At 37.7% G+C, this 15,776-nt stretch overlaps 1 pseudogene; it reads left to right on the forward strand.

Moving 5' to 3' along the window:
* Window positions 1-5,347: 5,347 nt before the first annotated feature.
* On the forward strand, window positions 5,348-6,719 carry LOC102811956 (annotated as a pseudogene).
* The last annotated feature ends 9,057 nt before the right edge of the window (window positions 6,720-15,776 follow it).

Genomic DNA, 15,776 nt, shown 5'->3' on the forward strand with positions numbered 1-15,776 from the left:
AAACTGTATTATGTTATAAAACCAGTCATTTGAGTTTATTCTATGAAATTTACTGCTAATTAAAAGCTCTGACTTAAAATTTGGAACTGAAAGCATGAGAAGAATCAATAAGTATAAATTAATGTGAACCAGTTATTGTGGCTCAAGGTGAGAATCTTTACTGCATTTTAAAATCCAAACATTAAAATGGCATTCAAGTCTACCTTACTGCATATTCATATATTAAAGAATGTGATTCAATATTTGCCTCTGAGGTATTACTAACTTTATCAAACTACAAATTTATTTTTAAAAAACCAAAACATTTTAAATAAAGCAACACTTCAGAACTATGAAAAGCGCCTTCCTCTTCTCTCTCCCCTAAATACAAACTACGTTCAAGCTCCCAGTTGAAGCATTATGCCACTTGTCCTGAATACTAATTGAACCCCACCAAAAAATTTTTCCTGTCTGGGAAAACCAATCTTTGAAAACCTACTCTCAATATTAAATGAATGTCGGAATTCTAGAATGCAGAAATATTATTCCATGCAATTGAAAATGAGGCATTTATCTCTGTAAAAATAATTGTAATATATGTACTCTCATAATACTTGCTGTGGCTGGGTGTTTTCAAGCTGGTTTTCATTTGGAATTATATAGACACCCTGAGACAGAGTAGGATTACTCTGCAAAGTTCTCTAAACTGTATCTTTACAGAAGCGAATTGCCAAGCCTCTCTCCCACAGAACCTTTAGGTGGGTTGGAATCACCAATATTTTGGTTAGAAACTGAGCATTGAACTTTTGTGTCACAAGGATTCCTTCTTATTCTATTAAAAAATGGAGGAAAAAAAAACAACAACTCATACAACTATGAAATGGTTTCTCAAATATCTCATCTATTAATTCCTGCTTATTATAATCCAGACCTTCAGAAAGAGATTTATTTGTTTCATCCTAGAAGCCTAGCATCCTGAAGGTAAAATCTATTATATATGTTTCCTCAGGACTCAAAAGACTTGATGGCACCCTGCTGCCCACTAGACTAAATGTAAATCAGTTGGAAAAGAAACCAGATATAAAAATTGTGGGATAGATTCAGAAACTCACCCACACCATGACCAGAGTGCTTTGATCCATAATCATCATACACAAAATTCACTTGAATTTATATACATGAGTCCCGGTGTGGTACTGTAGGATAAACACTCAGTCATAAGGTTGGTTTGAACCACAAGGTGGTGGTGGCTGTGTGCCGTGGAGTTGGTCCCGATTCATAGAGACCTAGTTTAGGGTTTCTGAGGCTGCAAATCTTCACGGAAGCAGAAAGCCTCAGCTCTCTCCTGCGAAACTACTGGTAGTTTTGAACTGACTATGAGGTTAGCAGCATGAATCAAAACAGCTACACTACAGCTGCTCCTCAGACACCTTATAGAGGGTCACTATGACAAGGAAATAACAACAATAACATATACATGAAGTTAGACAACAAGCAAAAAGTAAATGATTTTGATAGACATTAGAAGAGTTGTTGACTTGTGAGTAGTGATGGGGGCTGCAATAGATTGTGAAGGAATGCAAGGCAACTTTCTAGGTGTTTTTATGAGGATTTTAGGTACGTGTATATGTTTTTTTGTTTTTTTTTCAAGAATTTGGGCATGTCATTGTCAATAAATTCTGCTTTAATTTTTTAAAATAATTTTGTACAATTGGAACAAATACTTTCATACAATAAGCCTATGGAAATCTTTATGACAGAAATGAATATTAATTTGCACGAAATTTTAGAATCAGACAGATATTATAGAGACAGTAGTAAGAGCAACACATGGACTTCTTATAGAATTGTATCTGTGTTGTGATCAAAGAGCAGAGAAAATATATGGACAGACATAAAATGGAAAGATTTTATGAAGGCCTTTGATAATAACTTCAGAACTTCGAAATTCAAAGGCAAATTGAGCATCAGTGTTTTACAGGAGTCCTGGTGTAGAACTGTAGAATAAGGACTGGGATGCTAACCATAAGGCCAAGGGCTCAAAGTCATCAGTCTTGCCTTAGAAACCATATACAGGCCACTATGAGTTAGAACTGAATTGATGGTATTCACATGAGAACAAGTTTTCTTGGACTTAAAGTTAGAAATGTATGAGAATAATGAGAAAAAAAAAAAAGCGATTTTAAAGAGAGGAACAGTCATTTATTCATTAATGATAATAAAATTAAGCATTTAAGTGTGTTGTTGTTATTGTTATGTGCCTTGGAGTCAGTTCCGACTCATAGCGACCCTGTACAGGGTTTCCAAGGCTGTAAATATTTACAGGAGCAGAAAGCCTCATCTTTCACCCGTGGAACAGCTGGTAGTTTCGAACTGCTGTCCTTGTGGTTCGCAGCCTGATTCATAACCACTACCCAACCAGTGCTCCTTATTTAAGTGTGTATATGTTACTAAATAGAAACTGACAAAAAAATATTTATTGTAGACTCACCTTGACTTCATGAGTAGAACTGTGCTCCATGTTGTTGTTGTTGTTAGGTGCCATTGAGTCGGCACCGACTCATAGCGACCTTATGCACAGCAGAACGAAACAATGTCCGATCCTGGGCCAACCTCACTACTGTTGCTAAACTTGAGTCCATCAATGACGCCACTTGGCCAATCCATCTTTCTGGGGGTATTCCTCTTTTTCTCTGACCCTCCATCTTACCAAACATGATATCCTTCTCCAGTGACTGTTCCCTCCTGAAAATATGTCCAAAATATGAGAGACAAAGTTTGGCCATCTTGGCCTCCAAGGAGCACTCTGGCTGCACTTCTTCCAAAACAGATCTATTGGTTCTTTTGGCAGCCCTTGGCACTTTCAGTATTCTTCTCCAACACCACAACTCAAAGGCATCAATTCTTTTATGATCTTCCTTATTCACTGTCCAGCTTTCGCATGCATATGAGGTTATTGAAAATACCTGTGCCCCATAGGGTTTCTAAAAATTGAATTTTCAAAATTATAACCACCTTTTCTCCCAGGCAACACTGGGTGTACTCAAGTTGCCAACCTTTCAGTTTGTAGTCAAGTGTATTAACTTTCTGCATGACCTAACTACTCCATATACACTAATAGGGATTATTGTTGTTAGTGTTATTAAGTAGGTTCTGACTTATAGTGACCTTGTGTAGGATTTCCAAGGAGCAGTTGGTGAGTTTGAACTGCTGCTCTTGTGGTTAGCAGTCCACAGCTTATTCTATAGTGCCACACTGTTGTTATGAAGTGCTGATGAGTCACTTCTGACTTATAACAACCCTATAGGTTTTAAAACTGTGATCAGTGAGTTTGAACCATTAACCTTGTAGTTCAAGCCAACTTAGCAGTACAGTGCATACTCTTCTTGTTGTTGTAGGTGCCACCGAGTCAGTACCAACTAATAGTGTCCCTATGCACAAAAGAATGAAACACTGCCTGGTCCTGGACCAACCTCACAATTGTTTTCATGCTTGACACTATTGATGCTTCCACTTTGCCAATCCATCTCACTGGGGGTCTTCCTCTTTTTCTCCGACCCTCCACCTTACCAAATATGATATCCTTCTTCAACGACTGGTCCCTCCTGACATTGTGTCCAAAGTATGAGAGACAAAGTGTGGCCATCCTGGCCTCCAAGGAGCACTCTGGCTGCACTTCTTCCAACACACATCTGTTGGTTCTTTTGGCAGCCCATGGCACTTTCAATATTCTTCTTCAACACCATAACCAAAAGCATCAATTCTTCTAAGGTCTTCCTTATTCACTGTTCAGCCTTCACATGCATATGAGGTGATTGAAAATACCATGACATGGGTCAGGTGCACCTTAGTCCTCAAGCTGACATCTTTGCTCTTCAACACTTTAAAAAGGTCTTGTGCAGTAGATTTGCCTAAAGCAATATGTCCTTTGATCTCTTGACTGCTGCTTCTGTGAGTGTTGATATATGATCCAAGAAGAATGAAGTCCTTGACAACTTCAATCTTTTCTCCGTTGATAAGAATATTGTTTATTGGTGCAGTGGTGGGGATTTTTGTTTTCTTTACATTGTGGTGTAATCCATACCACTAGGACCTGACTAATAGGAATGTTGTTGTTATTAATGACATTGAGTTGGCTCCAACTCATAGAAACCCTATATAGGCTCTCTGAAGAACAGTTGGTGAGTATGAACCACTGAGGTTCAAGCTAACCTTAGGTAGAGTGCTTATCCTACAGCGCCACACCAGAACTCCCCACTAATAAGAATAGCAAGTACTTATATAGTATTTAAATTTTTCTTATATTTATTGAATGCATTAACTATTTCAATCATGTTTGATACTATTATCATATGTTTTTCAAGGGGGAGTGCAAAAAATGACAGCAACCATCCCTTCCATGGTATTCTTTACTCATACTGGGCTCAGTATTTCACTGGGATGGACACACAGAGCTCACACACACAATAGTCATAGTTAAGGGGTTTATTAGGGATGTTAACAGATCAGAAATGCTCAGGACATGGTTGTTCCCGTTAGAACAGCCATTTCTTACCTTCAGGTAGCCCTCTCTTTTCCTGGCTAGGGCTACTAACAAATTCCTAGAAGACACCCCACGGCAGCATAAGCCTTAATCTGAAGGCACTCAGCTCCAGCTCCATGGATCAGCAAACCTAGCTCCCTAAATTAAATGCCTTAAGGCACCCCATTTTGCAAGCAAGTCTCCCACCCAAAGTCACTCTGCTTTACCTACTCTGTGGGCTGGGAAGCCATCTGCTCTGCTTCCTGGTTCTGCTGCTCTTCTGCTACTTTTCTCGTCTCACAGCTTTCTGTCCTTGGGTTTAGAAGGGTCAGTGCACAGGGATGCACTCCACTCCTGGCGCTTCTTCTTTTATGATAGTGAGACCCCCAATTCCTGCTTTACAAGAGCTAGAGTCCAAGGGTTGTGTTTTGGTTGTTGTTATTAAGTGCCATGGAGTCAATTTGGATCCATAGTGACTCCGTATAGGGTTTCTGAGAGTGGCAGGTGAGCTTGAACCACCAACTTTGTGGTTCAAAAAGACTCTGCAGTCCATTCTGTTAACCACTAATGACCCAATAAAAACAACTTCCTGTAAGGTCAGCATGCTCTTTTTGCTCCACTACATACCAGAGAGAAGTCTCTCCCACTTTTGCATACTCTCCCCTGCTCTTATTTACTTGTTTCAATAAATTCCTATGTGAAACTTGGTCATGGTCACTGTCATGGCTCTCATCTAGAGGTGCTGTTCAGCGGTGGCCTCCCCTAGATCCCTCACTGCATTCTATCTGGACACCGAGTAGTTATTGTCCCCGCGACAAATACGACCAGCAGAAGCGACAGGCCCTGATGAACACCGCCAACCATCCAGGCCACGAAGGCAGCGGTTTCTGGCTTCTCCACATCATGGTGCAGAGCCGCAGAGATGTTGGCTGTCTTCCTTTTCACACCATGTGCTACAAGGTCCAGGACCCCCTCAACCCTCACAACCACCTCTTCATGCTCTCCAAGTATCACGCAGCTGCCATCCTGTATGCAGTCTCCGTTGAAGCTATCTTCCTGCCCGATGAGTAGCTGCTGAACCTCTGGAAGATCAACTCTGATTTGGATGGGCACCCGACCCCAAAACAAGCTTTCACTGATGTGCTCACTGGCTCTCTGTGTCAGAGTATTGGCGCTACTTTCGGAATGGCCCATACCGGCAAATGCATTGACAAAGCCAGGTACTAGGAGACGGAGAGCTGTCAGAGGGCCATGACCTTCGCCAACATCTACAAACTGGGCAACCTGGTGGCATTCTTGACATCTACCCCATGGACCAGAGTGACTCAGCCCCACGCAGCACCAGATGGACTCTACCAGAAGCATTGTGAGGCCTTCGGTTGGCACGCAGTTATCATGGATTCACACAGGGTGAAGGATCCGTGCAAGGCCTTTGGCTAAGCTAAGCACCAGCCAACAGCCAACATCGCCAGGACCTACAAGGGCCAAGGAATTTCAGGGATACAAGATAAGGAGCCTTGGCATGGCAAACCCCTCCCCCAAAACATGGTGGGTCAAATTGTCCAAGAAATCTACAGCCAGAGCAAGAAGAAGATCCTTGCGAGCCCCTCCCTGCAGGAGGACACCCCCTCAGTGGACATGCCAACATCCACATGCCCACATCACCCAATTTCATTGCTTGGGACAAGATAGCCACCCACAAAGTCTGGGCAGATCCTGGTCAGTCCCCATTTCAACTGTATTATATCCAAGCAATCGTAGCAACCAATACGATGGACATTTGCTTCATTTGGACCAGCTGCCCAGAAAATGCTGTCATCTACAACTACAATGAGGATTTCTAGATTGGACCAGCCAAGGTGGTTTTGAAGAACTAGGATGACCAGGTACTGAGATCAGACTGTTCAAGGGTCTAGCTGCTGCTGAACTGATAAAGAAAGAGATCAACTTCTGCATGGTGGACCCCCATCACCATCAAACCTCTATATTTAAAAACCTCATTCTTGACCATACCCACATCACCAAGGACCAGATCCTCACAGTAGAAGACTATTATTATGTGCATGGAAGAGGTGAGGCTGTATGCACTGCTGTCTTGGGTGGGCCTGGCACCTTGTAGTCAGCCAGGTACCAAGAAGCATGAAGCCAACTGAAGATATTTGGCATTGACAAGGATGCCATTGCACAAGCTGTGAGGGCCCTTGTCTCTAAGGCCTAGAAGAGTTAAGGGGTACAGGGTGGGGGATCTATACATTCCAAAGAGTTGTTGGCAAAGATTCTCAAAGGTGTATACTGAGAGAGGTGGTAAATACATGTTTGGAGAAAAATGAAAAAAATGTATTCTGATTCTTTTTGGACTGACACATTGCAGATAGATCATGTACCACTGTCTGGAGTTTAAAAAAAAAAAAAAGGAACAGCTGGGAAGCAATTCACTACCAAGTTATGCCCTTTATGAGAGTTCAAAAAGGTAGAAGTACAAATACATTGTCAGACATTTTACCTTTGTTGGTGATTCACTCAAATATCCCAGGTCTGAGACAAATAAAATTAATCCAAAGAGGCTGTCAGTGAAGAATATAGCTGTGTGCATTTAAAATGAATCCAAGCCTATATTGTGTTAGTTTTTGCAATTTAGATAGCATTAGAAGGGAGAGATTGTAAGGCATCTAAATGAGGTCAGAGGATATTTCTGTTAGCTGGATATATTATAAAGTACAGCCAACAAATTAAAATGAAATTTTAGCAATCTATATTTTTAAGGGTTCCTCAGCCTTTAGTCTCTGTTGAGTGACAGCCTATAGTCTTGCAACTTGGGAAAAAGAGCCTGAAACTGAGAAACAGGGAGGTAAAAACCACCTGAAGGTGCGTGGTTTTTCCTAGACTGTTCCCCTTACTTAATTTAAATCCTTATCCATTTCTACCAAAAGATTAACTAGCTCTCTGTGCTACTTTATCTTATCTCCAGATTGCTGCTTTGAAATATCAGCAAAGAAAATTTTAATTAGCCACCTGCTTCTAATTGAATCCTTAAAAGTTCTGAAAGTATCCCCAATTTAAAATTCAGCCAAGGACATTACCACATATTTTAAGTGTATTTTAGCTAATTGAAAAGACATATAGTCTTCTCACCAATACAACTTAATTATAAAAATAGGTATGTCACATTCTACATAATCCTATATATATATCCTGCCTGACATTCTTCTATCAATCTATGTATGATTACACAGAAGGTAGCGGATGTAACATTGACATCTGGGAAGTTCTCCTTAAATAGGATCCATAATTATCATAAAGGAAGAAAACAGTGTGACAAAGTCAGGGAGACAGAAGAAGGTAGTAGAAAGAAAATATATCCATTTTTCTTGTATCTATTAAAGGCAAATTAATTACAGTGGCAATTAAATGGATTGCAGTGATGGCAGGTGCTATGCAATTAAACCATAAACTAAAATTATTTGGAAGTAGTTTCTGACAGGTGCACAGCAGAGACATATAAAGAAAACCTCCAAAATGTCTGTTTTAATAAAAATTTGAGTGAATCAGTTTCTTATGAGGTGAAGGAATCAAGAACATACACAGAGGTTGTTTATTTGAATCACTGATGTTCTAGCTAACCAAAACAGGGTACAGTGTTAGCCTCCTTTCAAAGGTAATGCCAATGAATCATTGCTTTCCATTTCTGCATTTAGCACTACTTCTTAATTGTCAAGTTTCGTTGAACTTTCTCTGGTTGAGTTTCCTTACAAAAACTATTTGCATAAATAAAAGCAGCAACAAATTACAACAAATCCAATTAGCTTTGGATGTGCTCAGAGAAAAGCAGTAAATGTAAATGAAGGCTACTACTTCCTTGGAGTCCTGGTGTGGTACTATAGGATAAGCACTGGACTGCTCATGGCAAGGTCAGCAGTTCAAAGCCACTCCCAGAAACTCTACATGGTCATCATGAGTCGAAACTCATTCAACAACACTTAACAAAAACAACACTACTTTCTTACGGTGTTGCTTGAACAAATCAATTTTTCTTTAGAATTTGATTTCCTATCATTATAAAATAGGGCTTTTGACATGGCAATTCACAACATTTTTATTTTTTTTATGACAAACATTTATTGTGTGTCAAATCTGTGTCAAGTATAGCCCTAGATAATAATGATATAGTGGTAAACATGATAGTTAGAAATATCCACCCTCGTGGGTGATCAGGAGAGTTCTTTCTGAGTTATAGGTGAAGACAGTTGTCAATGAAATGAAGGTGAAATGTAATTGCAGGTATGAAAGAGCTTTGAAAATTATTAAAGAATACACAAACACATAAAAACTACTTTCAGTTAAAAACAACAACTATGATAGACTGACAGACCCCTGGTATCCTATCACAAAAAATAGTTATAAAAATCAGAGCAGGTTCTTGTTGGATTAGTACTGTTTTCTGACTTTCAGATAATTTCAGAGATACTATTAAAAAAAAAAAAAGAATCAGTGTCTCTGACATTCTTTCCAACCATACCACAAAAACAATTTCTGTAAGATTAATGGAAACTGTCTTCCTTTTCATGCTAACTTGGATAGACAGTGAATGAGTGACAGCTTGTGGCAATGTATCAGGAGGGAGGACTGTGTGGCTCACTATTAGAGATTTCTGTCCTGGGTGTGAGGGCAAGTGTTGGAGTCGTGCCAGCCATTTATCTGTTATACTTGCCCTATAAAATGTGCTTACTTCTTACACTACTTCTGAAGAGATTATATATATCAAATTATACAGATGTTATAGACAATCTCTTAATATAAATACATAGTTTCATAAATAATCTTTTGATATATATGTATATATATATATATGTGTGTGTGTGTGTATAGATATAAATGTATAGATAGATATATAATTAGATCATTTTATGACATATTCCAAAACTTACTAAACAAATATTTGATAAACACTTTAAGAGCAGTTTTCATAACAGTTATCCAGCTCAGTGAATGGGGCAAGGGGGATTTTAAGTCATTTTCCTAAAGTTCACCAAACTTCTGATAAAAATAATTCAGCCCAAACACTTAATTTTTCAGGACAACTTAGGCAAGAAAATCAGTCAAATGCAGCTGGTAAAAACCTATACTCAGGATGTGACAGCCCATTAGTATCATAGTTCTGTACATCTAAGCAGTTTCAAGTGAGCATCCAACAATCTACAGGCTCCTTTCCCTCGTCAGGAACAAATGCAAGGCAGTTTATTTATATGCTTGGATCCACAAACCCATGGCAGTGGAGAAAAGAGCACACACTGTCTCAGATACAAGGTGTAATGCCATCCCCTGAATATCTTTTCCCATTTCATTGCATTTGTATGGCCATTTATCTTCTCATAAACTATAAAATGAACTGCTGAATTCTTGCTTGTGCTTCACTGCTCAGCTTTCTCTTTTGATATCAGTATTCATTTTTAAATCATTTTTATAATAATATGAAACAATGTTTCAAATGTTATCAATCTAAGTAAATGTTTATATTAACATACTGAAAATCATTTAATTTTTTTCACCTTGCTTTACTGTAAAGCAGTCTGGTTATACTATTTTACTGTTTCCACAATTTCTATCCTAATATGATTCTGCTAAATTATGGAGCACTTTTCACCACAACTCTGAAAGGGGATGGCAATAAACCTCCATCATTAACTTCATAGAATCCAGTTTCTCAGATTTTTGCTCAATATACAGACTAAATAGGTATGGTGAAAACACAAAACCCAGGTGAACACCTTTTCTGATTTTAAAATATTCAGTGTACCCTTGTTCCATCATTCACCCATCAGTTTGTCATACTATGAGGGCTTGTGTTTTCCTGTGATGCTGGAAGCTATGCCACGGATATTTTAAAATACTAGCTGGGTTACCCGTGGTGAAAAGGTTTCAGTTGAGCACCCAGACTGGGACAGATTAGGAAGAAGGAGAGGAGGACTACTTCTGAATGTTTAGCCATAGAAGACATTATGAATTGCAGTGGAACACTGTCAGTTGGCGCCAGAATATTGTCTATTGAAACATTATGAATAGCACAAGAATATTGTCAGATATTGTGCTGGAAGATAAGCCCTCAGGTCGGAAGGCACTCAAAATAAGACTGGAAAAGAGCTGCCTCCTAGAAGAAGAGTTGACCATGATGATAAAAATGGAATAAACTTTTGGGGGGGCTACATTTACCGATGGGGTATAACTCAAAATGCAGAAAAATAGCTGTAAACACTGATTAATAATTAGAATATGGAGTGTATGAAGTATTAATATAAGAAAATTGGAAGTTGTCAAAAAGAAATGTAATGCCAACATTGATATCCTAGGCATTAATGAGCTCACATGGACAGGTATTACCCATTTTGAATCTCTCTATAATGTGATTTACTATTCTGGGAATGACAAACTGAAGAATAATAGTGTGACATTTATCATCAAAAAGAACATTCCAAGATCCATCTTGAAGTGTAATACTGTCTGTGATAGGATAATATCCATATGCCTACAAAGAAGATGACTATAATTCAAATTCATATACCAACCACTGAAATCAGTGATGATGAAATTGAAGAATTACACCGACTTCTTCAGTCTGAAATTGATCAAACATCTAATAAAGATGAATTGATAGTTACTAATGTTTTGAATGTGAAGGTTGGAAGCAAAGAGGAAGGATCAGTAGTTGGAAACATGGACTTCGTGATAGAAATTATGATGGAGATCACTTGATAAAATTTTTCAAGACCAATGATTTCTTCATTGCAAATACCTTGCTTAAACAACATAAAAGATGATTATACACATGAACCTCACAAGATGGAATACACAGAAATCAAATTGACCATATCTGTGGGAAGAGATGGTGGACAAGCTCCATATTCTCAGCCAAAGCAAGGCCAGGGCAGACTAGAACAGACTGTCAATTGCTCACATACATGTCATGTCTTGGCTGAAGTTGAGGAAAAAGAAAACACCCATGAGAATTAAAATGTTACCTAAAACATATCCCACCTAATTTTAGAGATCATCTCAAGAAAAGATTTGATATATTAGACATCCCAAACATCAGAATAGTGGTGGGATGACATCAAGAACATCATACTGGAAGAAAGTAAAAGGCATTAGAATATAAGAAAGAAGAAAATGATGAAAACATATTTCAGAAAAGACTCTGAAACTTGCTCTCCAGTGAAGATATGCTAAAGCAAATAGAAGAAATGAGGAAGAAAAGAACTGAATAGAAAATTTCAAAGGGCATTTCAAGAAGACTAAGTCAAGTATTATAATTATAATGCAAAGACCTGGAGTTAGGAAACCTACAGAGAGGAACATGCACAGCATTTCTCAATCTGGAAGAATTGAAGAAAAAATTCAAGCTTCAAGTTGAAAGACTGAAGGATTCTATGGGCAAAATATTGAATCATGCAGAAAGCATCAAAAGAATAAGGAAGATATACACAAAGTCAGTGTAGCCAAAAGAAATGGTCAATATTAAGACATTCCAAAAGGTAGCATGTGATCAAAAATCAATGGTACTGAAGAAAGAATTCTGAGACGCACTGAAGGCACTTGGAAAAGAACAAGGCTCCTGAAATTGATGGAATACAAATTGAGATACAAAATGAGTGGAGCTACTCACTAATCTGTGCCAAAAATTAGAAAGACAATTACTCTGCCAACTGATTGGAAAAAAATCCTAATTTTGTGATCATTCAAAAGAAAGATGACTCAACTGAATGTGGAAATCATCAGACAATATTATTAATAATTACCACATACATGTAAAAAATTTTTAAAGATAATTTAAAAATGACTGAATATTGTATCTCTAGGAGACTGCCAGAGGTTCAACCTAGAGTCAGATGAAAACATGGAAGGAAGGATATCATTGCTGGCATCAGAGAACAACAGAAAGATGTTTACCTGTGTTTCACTGACTATGTGAAGGCTTTCGACTATCTGGATCATGGTATGCTATGGATAACATTGTGAAGAATGGGTATTCCAGAAAACTTAATTGTATTCATGAGGAACCTGTACATAGACCATGAGGCAGTCATTAAATCAGAGCAAACAACACTGATAATTTAAAATCAAGAAAGGTGTGCCAAGGTTATATTCTTTAACTATACTTAATGAATCTCTATGCTGATCGAGTAATCCTAGAAGCTGCATTATATGAAAAAGAATGTGGCAGCAGGATTGGACAAAGACTCATTAACAATCTGTGATATTCAGATGATACAACCTTGCTTGCTGAAAGTGAAGAGGTCTTAACATTTATATTGATTAAGATCAGTATGGGTTGCACATCAATGTAAAAGAAACAAGAACCTCACAACTGGACCCAATAAATAACATCATGATAAATGGAGAAGAGATTAAAGTCAAAATTTTAATTTTGCTTATATCCACTATCAAAATTCATGGAAGCAGCAGTCAAGAAATTAAATGATGTATTTCATTAGGAAAATCCTTTGCACAAGACCGCTTTAAAATGTTCAGGAGCATAAATGTCAGTTTGAGGACTAAGGTGCACCTGACCCAACCCGTGGCATTTTCAATAGCCTCACATACATGTGAAAGTTAGACAATGAATAAGGAAAGATGGTGCTGGATATGGATACCAAAAAAGTATCATTGTCTGCCAGAAAAGCAAACAAATTTGTGTTGGAGTAAGTACAGCCAAAATATTCCTTAAAAGTCAGAATAGTGAGACTTCATCTCTCATACTTCTGACATGTTATCAGGAGAAAGCAGTAGCTAGAGAAGGACATCATTCTAGGTAAAGTGGAGCGCCAGCAAATAAACCAGAAAACCTCCAATGAGATGGACTGCGACAATTGCAGCACCAATGTGCTCAAACAACAATGATTGTGAGCATGGTGATGGGCGGGGCAGTATTTCATTCTGTTCTGCATAGAGTTACTATGAGTTGGAACCAACTCCACAATACTTAACAGCTACAACATTCCCTTATTCTGTTTGAATGACTGCCTCTTGGTCTATGTACATGTTCCTCATCAGCACAATGAAATGTTCTAGAATTCCCATCCTTGGCTTTACATGTAGTTTGTTATGTTGCACACTGTCAAATGACTTCACAAAGTACAAGTAAACATATTTCTGGTATTCTCTGCTTTCAGCGAAAATTCATCTGACAACAGCAATGATATCAATGATACCCCCCCCACTTCCACAACCATTTATGAATCAGGCTTGCATTTCTGGAAGCTCTTTGTTAATATACTATTGCAACCATTTTTGAGATATCGTCAGCAAAATTGTACTTGCATGTGTATTAATAATATGGTTTGATGACTTCTGCATTGTATTGGATATCTTTACTTTGGAATGGGCACAAATATAGATCTATTCCAGTTGGTTTGTCAAGTACTTCTCTTCTAAATTTCTTAGCATAGACAAATGAATGCCTGCATCAATTTGTTGAAACATTTTAGTCTACATTCTGTCAATTCCTGGAGCCTTATTATTATTTTTTTTTAATCAATGCCTTCAATACATCTTGGATTTTTTTCTTCAGTACCATCGGTTCTTGATCATATGCTACCTTCTGAAAATGTTGAACATTGCCAGTTTTTTTTTGTTTTTTTTTTTTTTGGTACAAGGAATTTAGCTTTTCCTTACATCTTTTGATGCTTCCTATGTAATTCAATATTTTGTACACAGAATCTTTAAAATTACATGCTGAAGCTTGAATTTTTTTCTTCAGTTCTTTCAGCTTAGGATGTGCTGAATGTGTTCTCATTTGGTTTTCTGGCTGCAGGTTTTTGCATTCTACATGAAAATACATAATTTTGAATTCTTGAGCTACTCTTTGAAGTTTTTTCTTTGATTTTTTTACTGCATTATTTCTTCCTATTGCTTTAGCTTCTCAATGTTCAAGATCCACTTTAGTCTTTTCTTTTTTCCTGAGTTTTTAATGGCCTTTTGCTTTCTTCCTTTATGATGTTCTTGGTGTTATCTCACAATTCTTCTAGTAATTAATTCTTAAAATTGTCTCTAAATTCAGGTAATATACATTCAAAGTCATATTTTGGTTCTTGTACAGTTGTTTTGATTTTCTTCAGGTTTAGACTGAACTTGCGTATGAACTGATGGGGCTTGTTTTGGCTTATCATAGTGAGCCTTTCTGCCATCACTTACCACGGATGTAGTCAATTTGTTTCCACTGTAATCCATCTACTGAGGTTCATGTGTATAGTCACCAATTATGTTGCTGAAAAAATAGTATTTGCAATGAATAAGTCATTGATCTTGCAAAATTCTATCTTGCAATTGCCAGCATGTTTTCTATCAAAGAAGCCATATTTTCCAACTACTGATCCTTCCTCTTTGTTTCCTACTTTCGTATTCCAGTCACCAGCTATTACCAATTAATTTTTATTGAGTGTTTCATAAATTTCAGGCTAAGGAACTTGGTAGAATTCTTCAATTTAATAATTATTGGCTTTAATGATTTGTGCAAACTTTTGAGTAATAGTGGTATTAACTGGTCTTTCATGTAGACATATGAACATTATCCTCACAGACAGCATACATTTTGAGGTGATCATTTTGATGATGAATACAATAATATCCTTCTTTAATTTTAATGCCTCTAAAACTACCAGCTGCTCCGTGGGAGAAAGATGAGGCTTTCTACTCCCAAAAAGTTTTACACCCTCAGAAACCCTGTACCGGGTTGCTATGGGTCGGAACCGACTCGACGGCACTTAACAACAACAACAATAATAAACTGTATAACAGTATGACGCTAAATGGTCAATAAAAGTTAATTTGCACTCCTTTATGTCTCACTCACTTTAGCTTTATGCATTCCATTTCATTTTTTACAATTTCCAATTTTCCTAGATTCATACTTAATGCATTCTACTTTCTGAATATTAACTTAAGCAAAATTTTACTTGCATGGGATATCAAATATATTGTCCAATGGTTTCTGCATTCCATTAGGTAACCTCTCTGAAATAGGCACAAATATGGATCTCTTACAATCAATCGGCCAGATAGTTGTCTTCCAAATTTCTTGGTATAGATGAGTTAGTGCCTCCAGTGCTGCCTCACTTTCTTGAAAGATTTCAATTTTTATTCCTTCAATTCCTGGTGCCTTGTTTTTTGCCAATTGTTTCAATGCATCTTGGACTTCTTCCTTCAGTATCATTGGCTCTTGATCATATGCTACCTCTTGAAACAGTTGAACATCAACCATGTCCTTTTGGTACAGTGACTCTGT

Source organism: Chrysochloris asiatica, unplaced genomic scaffold, assembly GCF_000296735.1.
Source record: "Chrysochloris asiatica unplaced genomic scaffold, ChrAsi1.0 scaffold00196, whole genome shotgun sequence".
Lineage (NCBI taxonomy): Eukaryota > Metazoa > Chordata > Mammalia > Afrosoricida > Chrysochloridae > Chrysochloris > Chrysochloris asiatica.